Source organism: Trachinotus anak, unplaced genomic scaffold, assembly GCF_046630095.1.
Source record: "Trachinotus anak isolate AG129_WGS33_773 ecotype Australia unplaced genomic scaffold, CSIRO_AGI_Tana_v1 ptg000019l, whole genome shotgun sequence".
Taxonomy (NCBI): Eukaryota; Metazoa; Chordata; class Actinopteri; order Carangiformes; family Carangidae; genus Trachinotus; species Trachinotus anak.
This window is the reverse complement of record NW_027273870.1, coordinates 12,158,813-12,176,528: the sequence shown is the minus strand read 5'-3', so window position 1 is coordinate 12,176,528 and position 17,716 is coordinate 12,158,813. Positions and strand designations below refer to the sequence as shown.

At 40.2% G+C, this 17,716-nt stretch overlaps 1 pseudogene; it reads right to left on the bottom strand.

The window, feature by feature from the left end:
- Nucleotides 1–12,598: 12,598 nt before the first annotated feature.
- Nucleotides 12,599–16,366, bottom strand: LOC139636030 (general transcription factor II-I repeat domain-containing protein 2A-like; annotated as a pseudogene).
- Between the last annotated feature and the right edge of the window lie 1,350 nt (nt 16,367–17,716).

Sequence of the window (17,716 nt, the reverse complement as noted above, 5' to 3'; positions counted from 1 at the left end):
GCAATGGAGATGCATATTACAGCACTCTTTGGCGTTTCAGCAAAGGAGATGCGTTTTTGTCACATTCTGGGGAGAAATAACAGTTGAACTTGTGAATGAGCTCAGAAACAGGTTTTGTTTAGAAAGCAATCTTGTATGGTGTCTTGAGACTGTAGATGACAAAAGTCACACTAAATCAGCTTTTCCTTTCAATTTTCAACAGTATATTAGTTTTTGACAGCTGCCGGTTCGACAACGCAGTTGCAGAACACAGCGAAGTCAAATTCACTCAGATTGAGTGAGAAGCGCCTCAGTTATGTGCTTTGAGCGCACATTGACAAAATCTTCACTAAAACTATTATCCCATGCATATTACAGCACTCTTTTAGCGTTTCTGCAAAGGAGTAGCTTGTTACAGCACTCTTTTAGCGTTTCTGCAAAGGAGATGCATATTACAGCACTCTTTGGCGTTTCTGCAAAGGAGATGCGTTTTTGTCACATTCTGGGGAGAAATAACAGTTGAACTTGTGAATGAGCTCAGAAACAGGTTTTGTTTAGAAAGCAATCTTGTATGGTGTCTTGAGACTGTAGATGACAAAAGTAACACTAAATCAGCTTTTCCTTTCACTTTTCAACAGTATATTAGTTTTTGACAGCTGCCGGTTCGACAACGCAGTTGCAGAACACAGCGAAGTCAAATTCACTCAGATTGAGTGAGAAGCGCCTCAGTTATGTGCTTTGAGCGCACATTGACAAAATCTTCACTAAAACTATTATCCCATGCATATTACAGCACTCTTTTAGCGTTTCTGCAAAGGAGTAGCTTGTTACAGCACTCTTTTAGCGTTTCTGCAAAGGAGATGCATATTACAGCACTCTTTGGCGTTTCTGCAAAGGAGATGCGTTTTTGTCACATTCTGGGGAGAAATAACAGTTGAACTTGTGAATGAGCTCAGAAACAGGTTTTGTTTAGAAAGCAATCTTGTATGGTGTCTTGAGACTGTAGATGACAAAAGTAACACTAAATCAGCTTTTCCTTTCACTTTTCAACAGTATATTAGTTTTTGACAGCTGCCGGTTCGACAACGCAGTTGCAGAACACAGCGAAGGCAAATTCACTCAGATTGAGTGAGAAGCGCCTCAGTTATGTGCTTTGAGCGCTCATTGACAAAATCTTCACTAAAACTATTATCCCATGCATATTACAGCACTCTTTTAGCGTTTCTGCAAAGGAGATGCATATTACAGCACTCTTTTAGCGTTTCTGCAAAGGAGATGCATATTACAGCACTCTTTGGCGTTTCTGCAAAGGACATGCGTTTTTGTCACATTCTGGGGAGAAATAACAGTTGAACTTGTGAATGAGCTCAGAAACAGGTTTTGTTTAGAAAGCAATCTTGTATGGTGTCTTGAGACTGTAGATGACAAAAGTAACACTAAATCAGCTTTTCCTTTCACTTTTCAACAGTATATTAGTTTTTGACAGCTGCCGGTTCGACAACGCAGTTGCAGAACACAGCGAAGTCAAATTCACTCAGATTGAGTGAGAAGCGCCTCAGTTATGTGCTTTGAGCGCACATTGACAAAATCTTCACTAAAACTATTATCCCATGCATATTACAGCACTCTTTTAGCGTTTCTGCAAAGGAGATGCATATTACAGCACTCTTTTAGCGTTTCTGCAAAGGAGATGCATATTACAGCACTCTTTGGCGTTTCTGCAAAGGACATGCGTTTTTGTCACATTCTGGGGAGAAATAACAGTTGAACTTGTGAATGAGCTCAGAAACAGGTTTTGTTTAGAAAGCAATCTTGTATGGTGTCTTGAGACTGTAGATGACAAAAGTCACACTAAATCAGCTTTTCCTTTCACTTTTCAACAGTATATTAGTTTTTGACAGCTGCCGGTTCGACAACGCAGTTGCAGAACACAGCGAAGTCAAATTCACTCAGATTGAGTGAGAAGCGCCTCAGTTATGTGCTTTGAGCGCACATTGACAAAATCTTCACTAAAACTATTATCCCATGCATATTACAGCACTCTTTTAGCGTTTCTGCAAAGGAGTAGCTTATTACAGCACTCTTTTAGCGTTTCTGCAAAGGAGTAGCATATTACAGCACTCTTTGGCGTTTCTGCAATGGAGATGCATATTACAGCACTCTTTGGCGTTTCAGCAAAGGAGATGCGTTTTTGTCACATTCTGGGGAGAAATAACAGTTGAACTTGTGAATGAGCTCAGAAACAGGTTTTGTTTAGAAAGTAATCTTGTATGGTGTCTAGATACTGTAGATGACAAAAGTAACACTAAATCAGCTTTTCCTTTCACTTTTCAACAGTATATTAGTTTTTGACAGCTGCCGGTTCGACAACGCAGTTGCAGAACACAGCGAAGTCAAATTCACTCAGATTGAGTGAGAAGCGCCTCAGTTGTGTGCTTTGAGCGCTCATTGACAAAATCTTCACTAAAACTATTATCCCATGCATATTACAGCACTCTTTTAGCGTTTCTGCAAAGGAGATGCATATTACAGCACTCTTTGGCGTTTCAGCAAAGGAGATGCGTTTTTGTCACATTCTGGGGAGAAATAACAGTTGAACTTGTGAATGAGCTCAGAAACAGGTTTTGTTTAGAAAGCAATCTTGTATGGTGTCTTGAGACTGTAGATGACAAAAGTCACACTAAATCAGCTTTTCCTTTCACTTTTCAACAGTATATTAGTTTTTGACAGCTGCCGGTTCGACAACGCAGTTGCAGAACACAGCGAAGGCAAATTCACTCAGATTGAGTGAGAAGCGCCTCAGTTATGTGCTTTGAGCGCACATTGACAAAATCTTCACTAAAACTATTATCCCATGCATATTACAGCACTCTTTTAGCGTTTCTGGAAAGGAGTAGCTTATTACAGCACTCTTTTAGCGTTTCTGCAAAGGAGTAGCATATTACAGCACTCTTTGGCGTTTCTGCAATGGAGATGCATATTACAGCACTCTTTGGCGTTTCAGCAAAGGAGATGCGTTTTTGTCACATTCTGGGGAGAAATAACAGTTGAACTTGTGAATGAGCTCAGAAACAGGTTTTGTTTAGAAAGCAATCTTGTATGGTGTCTTGAGACTGTAGATGACAAAAGTCACACTAAATCAGCTTTTCCTTTCAATTTTCAACAGTATATTAGTTTTTGACAGCTGCCGGTTCGACAACGCAGTTGCAGAACACAGCGAAGTCAAATTCACTCAGATTGAGTGAGAAGCGCCTCAGTTATGTGCTTTGAGCGCACATTGACAAAATCTTCACTAAAACTATTATCCCATGCATATTACAGCACTCTTTTAGCGTTTCTGCAAAGGAGTAGCTTGTTACAGCACTCTTTTAGCGTTTCTGCAAAGGAGATGCATATTACAGCACTCTTTGGCGTTTCTGCAAAGGAGATGCGTTTTTGTCACATTCTGGGGAGAAATAACAGTTGAACTTGTGAATGAGCTCAGAAACAGGTTTTGTTTAGAAAGCAATCTTGTATGGTGTCTTGAGACTGTAGATGACAAAAGTAACACTAAATCAGCTTTTCCTTTCACTTTTCAACAGTATATTAGTTTTTGACAGCTGCCGGTTCGACAACGCAGTTGCAGAACACAGCGAAGTCAAATTCACTCAGATTGAGTGAGAAGCGCCTCAGTTATGTGCTTTGAGCGCACATTGACAAAATCTTCACTAAAACTATTATCCCATGCATATTACAGCACTCTTTTAGCGTTTCTGCAAAGGAGTAGCTTATTACAGCACTCTTTTAGCGTTTCTGCAAAGGAGATGCATATTACAGCACTCTTTGGTGTTTCTGCAAAGGAGATGCGTTTTTGTCACATTCTGGGGAGAAATAACAGTTGAACTTGTGAATGAGCTCAGAAACAGGTTTTGTTTAAAAAGCAATCTTGTATGGTGTCTTGAGACTGTAGATGACAAAAGTAACACTAAATCAGCTTTTCCTTTCACTTTTCAACAGTATATTAGTTTTTGACAGCTGCCGGTTCGACAACGCAGTTGCAGAACACAGCGAAGTCAAATTCACTCAGATTGAGTGAGAAGCGCCTCAGTTATGTGCTTTGAGCGCACATTGACAAAATCTTCACTAAAACTATTATCCCATGCATATTACAGCACTCTTTTAGCGTTTCTGCAAAGGAGATGCATATTACAACACTCTTTGGCGTTTCTGCAAAGGAGATGCATATTACATCACTCTTTGGCGTTTCAGCAAAGGAGATGCGTTTTTGTCACATTCTGGGGAGAAAAAACAGTTGAACTTGTGAATGAGCTCAGAAACAGGTTTTGTTTAGAAAGCAATCTTGTATGGTGTCTTGAGACTGTAGATGACAAAAGTCACACTAAATCAGCTTTTCCTTTCACTTTTCAACAGTATATTAGTTTTTGACAGCTGCCGGTTCGACAACGCAGTTGCAGAACACAGCGAAGTCAAATTCACTCAGATTGAGTGAGAAGCGCCTCAGTTATGTGCTTTGAGCGCACATTGACAAAATCTTCACTAAAACTATTATCCCATGCATATTACAGCACTCTTTTAGCGTTTCTGCAAAGGAGATGCATATTACAGCACTCTTTTAGCGTTTCTGCAAAGGAGATGCATATTACAGCACTCTTTGGCGTTTCTGCAAAGGACATGCGTTTTTGTCACATTCTGGGGAGAAATAACAGTTGAACTTGTGAATGAGCTCAGAAACAGGTTTTGTTTAGAAAGCAATCTTGTATGGTGTCTTGAGACTGTAGATGACAAAAGTCACACTAAATCAGCTTTTCCTTTCACTTTTCAACAGTATATTAGTTTTTGACAGCTGCCGGTTCGACAACGCAGTTGCAGAACACAGCGAAGTCAAATTCACTCAGATTGAGTGAGAAGCGCTTCAGTTATGTGCTTTGAGCGCACATTGACAAAATCTTCACTAAAACTATTATCCCATGCATATTACAGCACTCTTTTAGCGTTTCTGGAAAGGAGATGCATATTACAGCACTCTTTGGCGTTTCTGCAAAGGAGATGCATATTACAGCACTCTGGCGTTTCAGCAAAGGAGATGCGTTTTTGTCACATTCTGGGGAGAAATAACAGTTGAACTTGTGAATGAGCTCAGAAACAGGTTTTGTTTAGAAAGCAATCTTGTATGGTGTCTTGAGACTGTAGATGACAAAAGTCACACTAAATCAGCTTTTCCTTCATTTTTTTTCAGTTTTTCAGCACTTTCAACAGTATATTAGTTTTTGACAGCTACCGGTTCGACAACGCAGTTGCAGAACACAGCGAAGTCAATGTCACTCACATTGAGTGAGAAGCGCCTCATTCATGTGCATCGAACGCACATTGACAAAATCTTCACTAAAACTATTATCCCATGCATATTACAGCACTCTTAGGCGTTTCTGCAAAGGACATGCGTTTTTGTCACATTTTGGGGAGAAATAACAGTTGAATGAGCTCAGAAAGAGGTTTTGTTCCAAACCAATGATCAAAGCATCTTTTATGGTGTCTTGAGACAAAGTCAAACTAAACCACACATTGTTTCATCTAACTTCAGATTGTAAGCGACTTCCGCATTGTAACGGCTTTTGAAAACTGCTTGTTCGAAAAGGCAGTTGCAGGACACAGTGAACTCAAATCATTCATTCTACATGCAAACTGCTTTTAACGAACAGTTGAGTTTTCTGAGTATACACTGAGACACTGTTAGATGAAACATGTATCATGATTGGAAAAGTAGTTTTAGCTCTGTTCATGGAAAGGAAACCTGTTCCTAAAGTTTTCTGTGGAGACAAGACAGTTAAACGTAGGAATGCTTTAAAATGAGTTTTATTTTCGTTCCAGTTGCCATGGCGCCGCGGATGGCTGCCTCGGTGTGTTGGTGCGCACTTTTTTTTTCCACTTTTTTTTACCTTATTTTCTTTATAAATTCAGTTTTCTGCCTTGGTTTCCGGTGCTCTTTCACCAGGGAAGAGCTCATTAACATCAGAGAAACAACTTCAGAGGATTTTTTCCACCTTTCTCGACTCACCTGTGGGAATATTGGACACTTCGGTCAAAGGTGCACTGACCTTTGCTCTCGCAATGAAACGCCGGAGGAGAGGAAAACGTGCCGGTGCGCTTGCGCGTCTCCGCCAGCGCGGACTTCGCTCACCGCTCCCTGGTATCTTTCTCTCCAACGTGTGTTCACTGCCCAACAAACTGGATGAACTTCAGCTACTGGTGCAGAAGAACAGAGACTTTTCTTCATCTTCCGTGCTATGCTTCACGGAGACGTAGCTGTGTGGATCGACTCCGGACTCCGCGCTGGAGCTGGCCGGCTTCCAGCTCTTCAGAGCGGATCGCGACACAGAGCTGTCCGGCAAAACGAAAGAAGGAGGAATCTGTTTTTATGCTAACAGTGGCTGGTGCAAAGACGTGACAGTGATCCTGCAGCACTGTTCTCCTGACCTGGAAACTTTCATCATAAACTGCAGGCCCTTCTACTCCCCCCGTGAGTTCACCTCATTCATCCTGGTCGGTGTTTACATCCCACCACAGGCCACAGCAGATACTTTGTGTGGCGCGGACCAACCCGGACTCCTTAGTTATTGTCCTTGGTGACTTTAACAAAGGTAACCTCAGCCACGAACTGCCCAAATACAGACAGTTTGTTAATTGCCCGACCAGACAGGGGAACACTCTGGACCACTGTTACACCACAATCAGTGGTGCTTATCACGCCGTCCCCCGGCTGCACTGGGCAACTCTGACCATGTCATAGTCCACCTGATTCCCACATACAGGCAGAAACTAAAACTGTGTAAACCTGTTGTTTACAAGAACCTCCAATAACCTCCAATTGCACCAATCACCAGAGCAAATTCCTTGTATGTGGAAACATACTTGGCAATAAAACTGATTCTGATTCTGATTCTGATTTAGCCACAGTTATTCACAACATACATTTCTGAGATGGTATTTTCAAAATTCATAATAAATCATCCGTCCTTCATCTTATTCAGTTTCTTAATGTTTTCAACATTTCTGCAACCTGTCAGTAAGAAACATGTAGTGTAGGACTCAGTTTTTTAAAGAAACAGCATTGGAGAATAAGTCTTGAAATCAGAGCTGTTTCTTAAAATAACACTAGATACAAATGGCCATATGAGTGAGACATATTTTAAATGAACAAATGCTGTTTATTGAACAAACATTGACAGAATATGAAATTACACCACATTAGCCTTCATATTCTTATATTTATCAAAAATGATGAAGACTACATCTTCATAATCTTAAATTTATCATTGCTTGTGTTTGTGCTTGTGACAGTTTAACTTAATACAACAGTTAAAAAGTTGTTTTAAGTAGTTTAAGTTGTTTGTGAATTAACTCAAAAGAAACTTTTCTGATCTTGTGAGATTATATTTCAACAAATGCATATCTCTTTCTTCATTCACTATAGATTTTTAATGCTTGTGAACCATACATTTATTTGTGAAACCTCTTTGAATGAAGAGACAGTTTACCATCTTACTGAACTAATAAGAACCAAATCTCAGTAGCAATGACTCAAAATAAATATATCCTGTGTTTTCAACAAACAGAAGCCTCCCTGAATCTATGTAAGGTACATCATGCCCTTGTATTTCTGCTTTCAATTCCAACCCATTATTCTCTTATTCTTATTCTTATTCTTGGTCCAAGCATTTCAGGTGCCTGAACCCTCTTAGAACTGTATAAAGTTTGATGTGGGTACAAGACTTGCAGAAGTAATAATCCTCTGGGAATAGAAAAAAAGATATTATTAGGTTTCATTGATCTTAGCTAAAACCTTGTTTTCCTACAGATTTTTTTCAGTGGATCACAGTGGATCGCAGTCTGATATCACTGGACACCATCCTCAATGATGGCTGGGGAAACCCTCAGGTTTCTGGAATTTACAATCTGCCAAGGATGTTAAGACATTGATACAACAATCAGTGGCTCATAAGGGGATGTACTTGAGGAGGAAGTTCAACCTGCCATGTCAACCCAGTTCTACACAGTAGGTAGTCTATTCTTTGCTTTGAATTCAAATTCATTTAAATTTTATTTTATTTGTGCAGTGCCAAATCATACCATACATTATCTCAAGGCACTCTTCAGGATAAGGTTGTTATAGAGAAAAAACCCAACAGTTCCCACAAATACCAAGCACTTTGTATCGTGCCAAATCATACCATACTGAAGAGTGCCTTGAGATATCAAGGCACTCTTCAGGATAAGGTGGAGACCTTACTTCAGTCTAGCTCTATAGCAGCATAACTAAGGGATGGTTCAGGACATACCTGAGCCAGTCCGAGCCTTATCATAGAAGACAGTTTTAAGGCTGATCTTAAAGGTAGAGGGTGTCTGCCTCCTGAACCCACACTGGGAGCTGGTTCCACAGGAGACATGTTAAAGTTAATGAGAAATTAATAAGACAAACATATATAACCATATAGAAATTTTATATGTATGTTGTTTCATAAACTTGAACATATAAACTAAATATACAGTATATTGCTAACATACATGGTCGCAACATTTTATACCATATAAAAATTCATCATAGATATTTTTAATAGATGCTCACATGCAAATTTTACTCTGGGTATTATATGTGTTATAAACTTATATCTTCATAAATGTATATACATTTATGAAGATATAAGTTTAACATCCCCTGATCATATATATTAATCATTATAGATTAATTTACAAAAAATGTTTTATACTTTGAGTTTATGAACTAGAAAATGGATACTGACTACTAATGTTGAAAAAATACAGATAATACATTTTAGAAAGCAATGTGAACAACAAAGCAAGCGTATTTTTATGTTCAAAACCTTAACACCAGTTCTTACAAATACCTTGGTTTGGTCCTCAATAAATATATGAATATAATGAGGGAATTGAAGTCTTGGCAGATTCAGCTGGAAAAGCATTAAGGTCAGTAATGAGTAAGTTGAAACTTTTACCTGACCTTAGTTTTTCAATTTTTTCAGATCTCTATAATTCAGCCTCCACTTTACTATATGCTGCAGGAGTATGGGGTTTTCAGGATTCCCCTGACAGTAATACAATCCAGAAACGAGCCATAAGATGTTTCTTTGGGGTGCATAAATTCACTGCTAAGTGAGCCATTGAAAGTGATATGGGATGGGAGCCCTGTCTTGTAATGCAGAGAGGTTGTTGAATTGCCTGGTTCAGTTGCCAGAGGCACTCCTGAAAAGCTACGTTTGTGTGTTTTATGTGAGCTTGGGGTTGTTAAGGATGAATTTCATTTTGTATTCCATTGCCCTCTGTATTCCGATTAAGGAAATATTTGTTTGAGAAGATTCAATCAAAGAATCCTGATCTATTTTTGTTGTCTGATGCTGATATGCTAAGTTGGCTTTTTGATGTGGAGACTTTTGTTTTGGCAAGATTCATAGGAAAAGCTTAGCTGTTGAGACAGAGGATGCTGTATTCAACATAATCAATGGATTTGAACTTTGTAATAGCTTTGGAAGTGTATGTATTGACCTGTTATGCTGTCAAGTTTATGGGCTGGGTACCACAAAAGTGCAGAACACTTCAATAAAAAAAAATTATTTATTATTTATATAGTTAACATATATGGCAACATCACTCTTGATATAAGGACATATATGTCAACCACAAAGAACCACAGCGGGCTGCACAGCATTCTCCACTGTGGCTGATCATCATGAAATAGTGATAGCAATCTCTCTGTCTTGCTCTCTCTTGCTCCCTCCCTCCCTTACAGCACAACAACCAGCTTAACCCACCTGGAATCTTTGTGCCTCTCTTTGCCCAATGTAGGGTAATTATAATTTTTTGAAAATCACAAGTGGTATGTCAGTCAAAGTCAAAACTAGATCAAACCACACAAACCATATATAATCTCACTTCTAAGAAATTATATTTACCTATATTCAGCATACCATATCAACAAAATATTACACAGTGTGATTTAATATTTCACACCCAATGTATTTTGAATCACTTCAGTTCAAAAGTTCAGTTCAATTCATGCAAAGAAAACAAAGGCTATTGACCCATTCCTAAAACAATTCAGTGAGGGGAAACTTCATGTTGACCTTCAGCCTCAAGTTTGAATGAACTGAAGTGAAATGAAATAAATTTTGAGACAGATCTGAATCATTAACTTTTTTTTTCTGTAAAGTCTGGTGTAGACTACCATGTAACAGAGTATTCTGGGTGTGTACACCAAGTACTTAGCAAACATCTATGGTAATATTAAAAGACAGATAGATAATAGATAGATAGATAGATAAACTACTTTATTATTCCCCTGGGGAAATTCAAATTGTCCAGTAGCTCACTAATGCATTCAGTTAAGATTTAAGTCTGTGTCATGATCCACTGCCTTTGGCTGAGGCGTTGAACAGTCTGATGACAGTAGGAACAAAGATTTCCTGATCAGCTCAGTTCTGCAGCAATAACAAAAAATAGCATATACCACCCCTCAAACACACACACACACACACACACACACACACACACACACACACACACATATATATATATATATATATATCCCATATGGTCTGGGAACACCTTGGGATCCCCCAGGAGGAGCTGGAAAACATAGCTCAGGACTAGTTAGCTCAACCTGTTGCCACCATGACTCATCCCTGGATAAGCAAAAGAAAATGGATGGATGGAGATTTGACCTTGAATGATATGGCTGTTTTGGAAATTGAGGACATGGAGCAGTATTCAGAATGTTATTTTTGCTTATGTTGTCCCACTCTGTGTGTGGCCCTGGTCCTGCAGGCCTTCTCCTATGACTCACACAAACATTGGAAATCTGCATACTGGATTCCATTAGAGTTCAACACTTCTCTATGAAACCAGTCTATTACTAGCTCACTCAATTAAAGTACATCAACCTCATTGTTTTCCATACTACAACATCATTTAAACTAAATGCTGATCTTAGCTATGTTGTTGTTTGTTTTGTTGCTGATTTTGATTCTAACCTGTAATTTGTGGTCTATTTTTCTTCCCATCTATTGCACGTTTGCCCTTCCTAGGAGGTGGATCCCTCCTCTGTTGCTCTTCCTGAGGTTTCTTACATTTTTTTTCTATCCATGAAAGGGTTTTTTTTTTGGTTTGTTTTTCCTCAGTCATATCAAGGGATTATGTATTATGTATTGCTGTACTTTAAAGCCAGGTTTCACCACTTAGATTGCTTTTTAATTTTTTTTTTTACCTGCACTTGGTTATAGATTAACAAGTGGAACTGTCAGTGACTCTTCAATTCTACCTCTTAAAGTTTGACATCTTACAAGTGACTAGCAAGTGAAGGGCTGATGTGTCAGGTTGTAATTGGATCTTAGACATAGCAGGAAACTTTGCTTCTGACTTAGAAGGCATGCACAAGGAGATAGTCTTCCTGACTGAACTATCACTAAGCTTCATTTCAATCAGGAGCGACTAAGAGAAACAAAAGAACATGAACAAGCCCTTCAGATTAGAGGAAATTATTGTGCAAGTGTTATGGGATTTTGTGTTGTGTGTGTTGGTTTGTGTCGCTTTGCTGGTCAGCCCTCCCCTTTTCTCCAACAGGTCACTTGGCTCGGCTGATCCTGTTTCCAATCAGGAGCTGGAGTACAAACGCTGACCATTTTAGGGCTCAGGCTGCTGAGCTCAGCAAGTCACTTAAAGCCCAGCACACTTCAGAAAACAGATAGGTGAAGTTCGTATTAAGCAGGAACTGGAGAAGTTTGGCAGTAGGCTCACTGGTGGCCATAGTCTCAGCCGTGTGGTGGTTGCTGCATTAGCAAAGCTAGCATGGTGAGTATGGCGACAGATGTTAGATGAGTTTGTGATTAACCCCACTTTAGGTGAGTTTGACAGGTGTAGAAAAGTTGACTTAATATTATGGTGTCCCTGTTTCTGGCACTCTTCTCAAGTAGGAATGGAAAACAGTTCTTTTTAGAGCTTGGTAAATATAGGGGTTTTCTTCATGCCAGCAGGCTGGGCACAGGGTGTATGGCTGTTGTGACCTCAGGTGAGGAGCTGGCTGCTCTGATTGCTTCTCCAAGGAAGGACATGGTTCTAGGTTACATGTCCAGTTGAAGGTGCATTTAGCTTGCCTTCAGCTAGAAAGGGAAGAGAGGGAGTGTGAGTTCAAGCTCTGGAGGGAGAGTGGGCAGGGGTGGGCAATTCATTTTCCCAAGGGGCCTCATGAGGAACTGGGACTGTTGTGGAGGGCCAGACCAATAAACCGAACTCAATTCTGCTCAAAATGTATTTTACCTCTTTATAAACAGCAGTCAATTGTATTGGTTTTGATAAGCTGCTACTGGTAAGAGTAAATGTTACAATTAGGCTATGAAAATGTGGAGCAGGCACAGTAAAAAAAAACCCCAAAACACCCACATTATATCACTATTTAATATTAATATTTAATATCCATTTAACATAACACAACAAACAATTTTGAAAATATATTTTACAGCATTTAGATCAGCATTAGATTAACTTTATACAAAAATGTAAGTGCTATTACTATTTTGTTTGTAGTCTAGTTCAACATCTTCTGTTCTTCAGTTCATTTTGCTTGTTCACTGAGAGAAATCTAGTCTGTGCTGGGCTTCAGCAAGTGCACTGAAGTCAGGCTGAATGTCTGAGGTGGATATACGAAGGACAGCTGGCAGATGATGATCCACTGATCTGTATCTGGATTTGTTCAACTTCATCACTTCATCAAATTGTTTGCATATGTAGGTTGATCCAAAGAGAACCAACATGTTCTGAGCATGCCTTCTCATGTGTGGAAAGTTCTGCTGTTTGAGAGAAGAATAAAAGTCCAGTAGTGATACTGACTTTAAGTGCTCTGCCAGTAGCATATCAGACTACAGGTCAATGAGTTCAAGCTGAACATCACTGGGTGCATTATCCACACTGCAAGTGAAAGGAGAAGCAGCCATGTGCATTTCACTCACAACTGTTTTGAAGTCTTCAAATTGCTGTGAAAACTCACCATGCAGTGCCCCTAATGTTGATGAGTACCTGCAGAGGGTCATGAAAGTTTTCATGAGGCTGTACATTTCATGTGCAAATAGGCCCTTGCCTTGTAGTTTGGTATTTAGTTCATTCATTAGTCCAGTCACATCAACAGCAAATGCAAGATCTGCTATCCATTCTGCATCTGAGAGCTCTGGGATGTCCTTGCCTTTCTTCTCACAAAACTCTTGAATCCCTGCTCTCAGGTCCCATACTCTTTTAAACACTTTGCCCAGGCTGAGCCATCTGAGAGCTGTGTGGTAGCCTACAGTGCATCTGGAAAGTATTCACAACACTCCACTTTTTCCACATTTTGTTATGTTGCAGCCTTATTCCAAAATGGATTAAATTCATTTTCTACCTCAAAATTCTACACACAATACCCCATAATGACAAAGTGAAAAAAGTTTGCTTGAACTTTTTGCAAATATATTGAAAATAAAAAACAAAAAACATCACATGTACATAAGTATTCACAGCCTTTGCTCAATACTTTGTTGAAGCACTTTGGCAGCAATTACAGCCTCAAGTCTTTTTGAGTATGATTCTACAAGCTTGGCACACCTATTTTTGGCCAGTTTCTCCCATTCTTCTTTGCAGAACCTCTCAAGCTCCATCAGGTCGGATAGGGAGCATCTCTCCAAGAGATGTTCAATTGGGTTCAAGTCTGGGCTCTGGCTGCGCCACTCAAGGACATTCACAGAGTTGTCCCGAAGCCACTCCTATCTTGGCTGTGTGCTTAGGGTCATTGTCCTGTTGGAAGAAGAACCTTCACCCCAGTCCAAGGTCCAGAGTGCTCTGGAGCAGGTTATCATCAGGGATGTCTCTGTACATTGCTGCATTAATCTTTCCCTTGATCCTGACTAGTCTCCCAGTTCCTGCTGCTGAAAAACATCCCCACAGCATGATGCTGTCACCACCATGCTTTGCTGTAGGGATGGTATTGGCCAGGTGATGGGCAGTGCCCGGTTCCCTCCAGACATGGCGCTTGGCATTCAGGCCAAAGAGTTCAATCTTTGTTTCATCAGACCAGAGAATTTTGTTTCTCATGGTCTGAGAGTCCTTCAGGTGCCTTTTGGCAAACTCCAGGTGGGCTGTCATGTGCCTTTTACTGAGGAGTGGCTTCTGTCTGGCCACTCTACCATACAGGCCTGATTGGTGGAGTGCTGCAGAAATGGTTGTCCTTCGGGAAGGTTCTCCTCTCTCCACAGAGATGTGCTGGAGCACTGTCAGAGTGACCATCGGGTTCTTGGTCACCTCCCTGACAAAGGCCCTTCTGCCCTGATCACACAGATTGACCAAGCAGCCAGCTCTAAGAAGAGTCCTGGTGTTTCCAAACTTCTTCCATTTACAGATGATGGAGGCCACTGTGCTCATTGGGACCTTCAATGCTGCAGAAATTTTTCTGCACCCTTCCCCAGATATGTGCCTCGATACAATCCTGTCTCCGAGGTAAACAGACAATTCCTTGGACTTCATGGCTTGGTTTGGGCTCTGACATGCACTGTCAACTATGGGACCTTACATAGACAGGTGTGTGCCTTTCCAAATCATATCCAATCAACTGAATTTTACCACAGGTGGACTCCAATCAAGTTGTAGAAACATCTGAAGGATTATCAGTGGAAACAGGATGCACCTGAGCTCAATTTTGAGTGTCATGGCAAAGGCTGTGAATACTTATGTACATGTGATGTTTTTTGCCTTTTATTTTTAATATATTTGCAAAAAATTCAAGCAAACTTTTTTCACTTTGTCATTATGGGGTATTGTGTGTAGAATTTTGAGGTAAAAAATGAATGTAATCCATTTTTGAATAAGGCTGTAACATAAAAAAATGTGGAAAAAGTGGAACGCTGTGAATACTTTCCAGATGCACTGTATGTCGCCATGTTCAGTCTCATGCTCTTCCAAAAGTGCAACAAACTGTCTGTGATTCAAAGCTCTTGCCCTGATGAAATTAACTATTTTAGTTAGAACATCAATAACATTGACTTACACAACACCTCCTGATGTATAATACTATGCAAAAACACCAATTTCTGGGGCGGCCTGGTAGTTGAGTGGTGGGTCGTGAACCATGTGAGCACAAGATGCTCTTAGCAGGCAGTCACCGGTTCGACTCCCGACCAGTCTGACTCTTCCTGCATGTCATTCCCCTCTCTCTACCCCCTTTCCTGTCAGTCTCCACTGATCTATAATAAAGGCACAAAAAGCCCCCCAAAAAAATAAAAAAACAAAACAAAAAAAAAACCCACCAATTTCTGCTTTGGGTTAATTTCAGTCACTATATATTGCATCCACTTCAAAAGTTTCTTCTTGTCAGGTTTTAGACAACCATCGGTTGTAGCACCTGCCAGTTTGCCCCATTTTAGTCTCAGCTTGTCCAAGCATGCATTTACCTCAATGAACAAGTCACTCCCCAACATTGTCCCTTTCATTGACCACATTGCTGCCAGCTCCTCCATAATCTCAAAGTCTTTTGTTATCCTGCATCCAAAGACGAGTAACTGGGCTGTGTCGCGGACATCACAACTCTGGTCCAATGCCAAGGAGAAAAACTCCAAATTGTCAGCTCCAGATTTCCCACAGTGTTCTTGATCCTGCTCGTTACAGTGAGAGGGGCACATTATCAAATGCCTCTTTTTTTCGCAGGGCATATTATAGCTACAGAGTCCACCAAACACTTTTTATAAAAGGGCCGTACAATGCCCAGAGGTGGGTTAAAGACACTAGAGACCGAGGCAGAGACACCCATTCAGTTGCGCCAGTTAAGGCTGCAGTCAGGTTCAATCACCTCTTCTGCTAGTGTGCATTTGCTGTCTGCAGCCACTGCAGTGTTTGCCTTGAGGAAGAGTGTTAACTTGATGCCTGTTTTTTGTGAGTTGAATACTATTGTGGGGCCATTCTTTTGCAATGTAAGCTTTCTGGTAAAGCTCAGGAAGCATGTTCCTTCCTCACAGTCAAAGACAGTCTTGACTATGGTTAAGGTTAAAAATGCTAATTTGAAGGCATATGAACTGGTGCTGGAGGTGTATGAACAGCCAGTCAGACTTTCATTGATTTTGCTAGGGAGAAGGAAATCCTTTTTGATAGATGGTGTTAAGACTGTAAAGAAAACTTAGCCACTGTACGTGAATTGATGCTGCTGGAGGAATTTAATAACTTTTTTCATTTTCTTCAATCTCCACAGGAAGTGAAGTCATTCCTGGGCTTTCTTGGTAAGTGTCATGGTGTTGGTGTACCAGTTGAGGTCGTCTGTAATGTGCACCTCTGGGAACTTTGTGCCGGTGACTCTTGGTGGCAGTGCCATTGATGAGACCCATCACTGTCGTGTCATTGGCAAACTTGATGATGTGATTGGAACTGGAACTGGAAGAGCAGTCATGGGTCAGCAAGGTAAACAAGAAGTGGGATGAGCATACAGCCCTGAGGTGAGCAGTGTCGTGGTGCCCAAGGTTTTACCTCCTATCCTGCAGGCAGGGGTGGTGCCAGAAATTTTCTATTGCTGGTGCTATGGGGTAATTTGATTTTTCAGTGAGGCTGCTATGAAATTTAGGGTTTCCCATTAATGTGCAGCATTTTACAAGACCCATCTCAGTCCCAGATATATGATTTATGTGGGTACTAAACAGGGACAATACTGGGTGAAATATGGGTTGAAGGTGGGTTTGTCCACATGTTCTATAATGGGCCTATTCCAACTGAACACAGCAGATTGAGGCTTCACACAGTAGATTAGATGTATCTACCTCTGCTAATGACTAAAATAACAGGATTCGAACAAATAAAATGATACATGCCTCCGTCATTTACAGATGAACTACTATATTAACATTACACAACATTTTTAGTTCTTAATAAAAGAACATCATCATAAAAGAACATTTGCTAAACTTTCTCAAAACAGCACTTAATAAAAGAACAACATAACAAAAGAATAGTCTCTCAGTACTGCTTAAGTTGGCCTTGGCTGCATTCTGGATGCCCTTTGTCCTCCTGTCTCTTGCTCCGGTGAACCACTTTGACAGCGCCCTCTCAGCTTCTTGCTGGTTCACTTTTGCTGTCAGTGCATTCTTCTTAAGAACCTCTGTAAAACAAATTCAGCTTTAAGAATATACAATATAAGCTAACATCACAAATAGCATAACACCACTTAGAATGAAACTAAGACCAACTTCAGGGGCATGCGGGCAAAAGTATGAAGGATATAATGTAAGTAAAGAATTATTATTATTTAAATATATGAATTAATAAAACATTATATTGTAGTTCTCACTCACAAACATATTTGGGGCTGTGTGAAACATAACAATCTGAACCTGTTAGTGGCAAAAACAAGCACTTTTGTCGACTTATTTTGACACGGACAAAAGCCTTGTTTGATGAGCCTACTTTAGTTACAGCATTCTTGCTGGTTGTCATTATAACTTTTAAATCTGTCTGCTCCATGAAGAGAGAGACACCACTGTAAACACTGACTAAGGCCTGTAAGCTCCTCCTATTTATATCCTGTTCATGTGTCAACTAATATGTATTTTGAGTATTTTGAGTTGTACTGCATGTCTGATGTGAACTGGAAAATACATTGAGCATATTGAGATAAGGTTCGCTGTTACATCTTAATCCTACCAGTGGATGGCAACATGGACTGTAAGTCTCC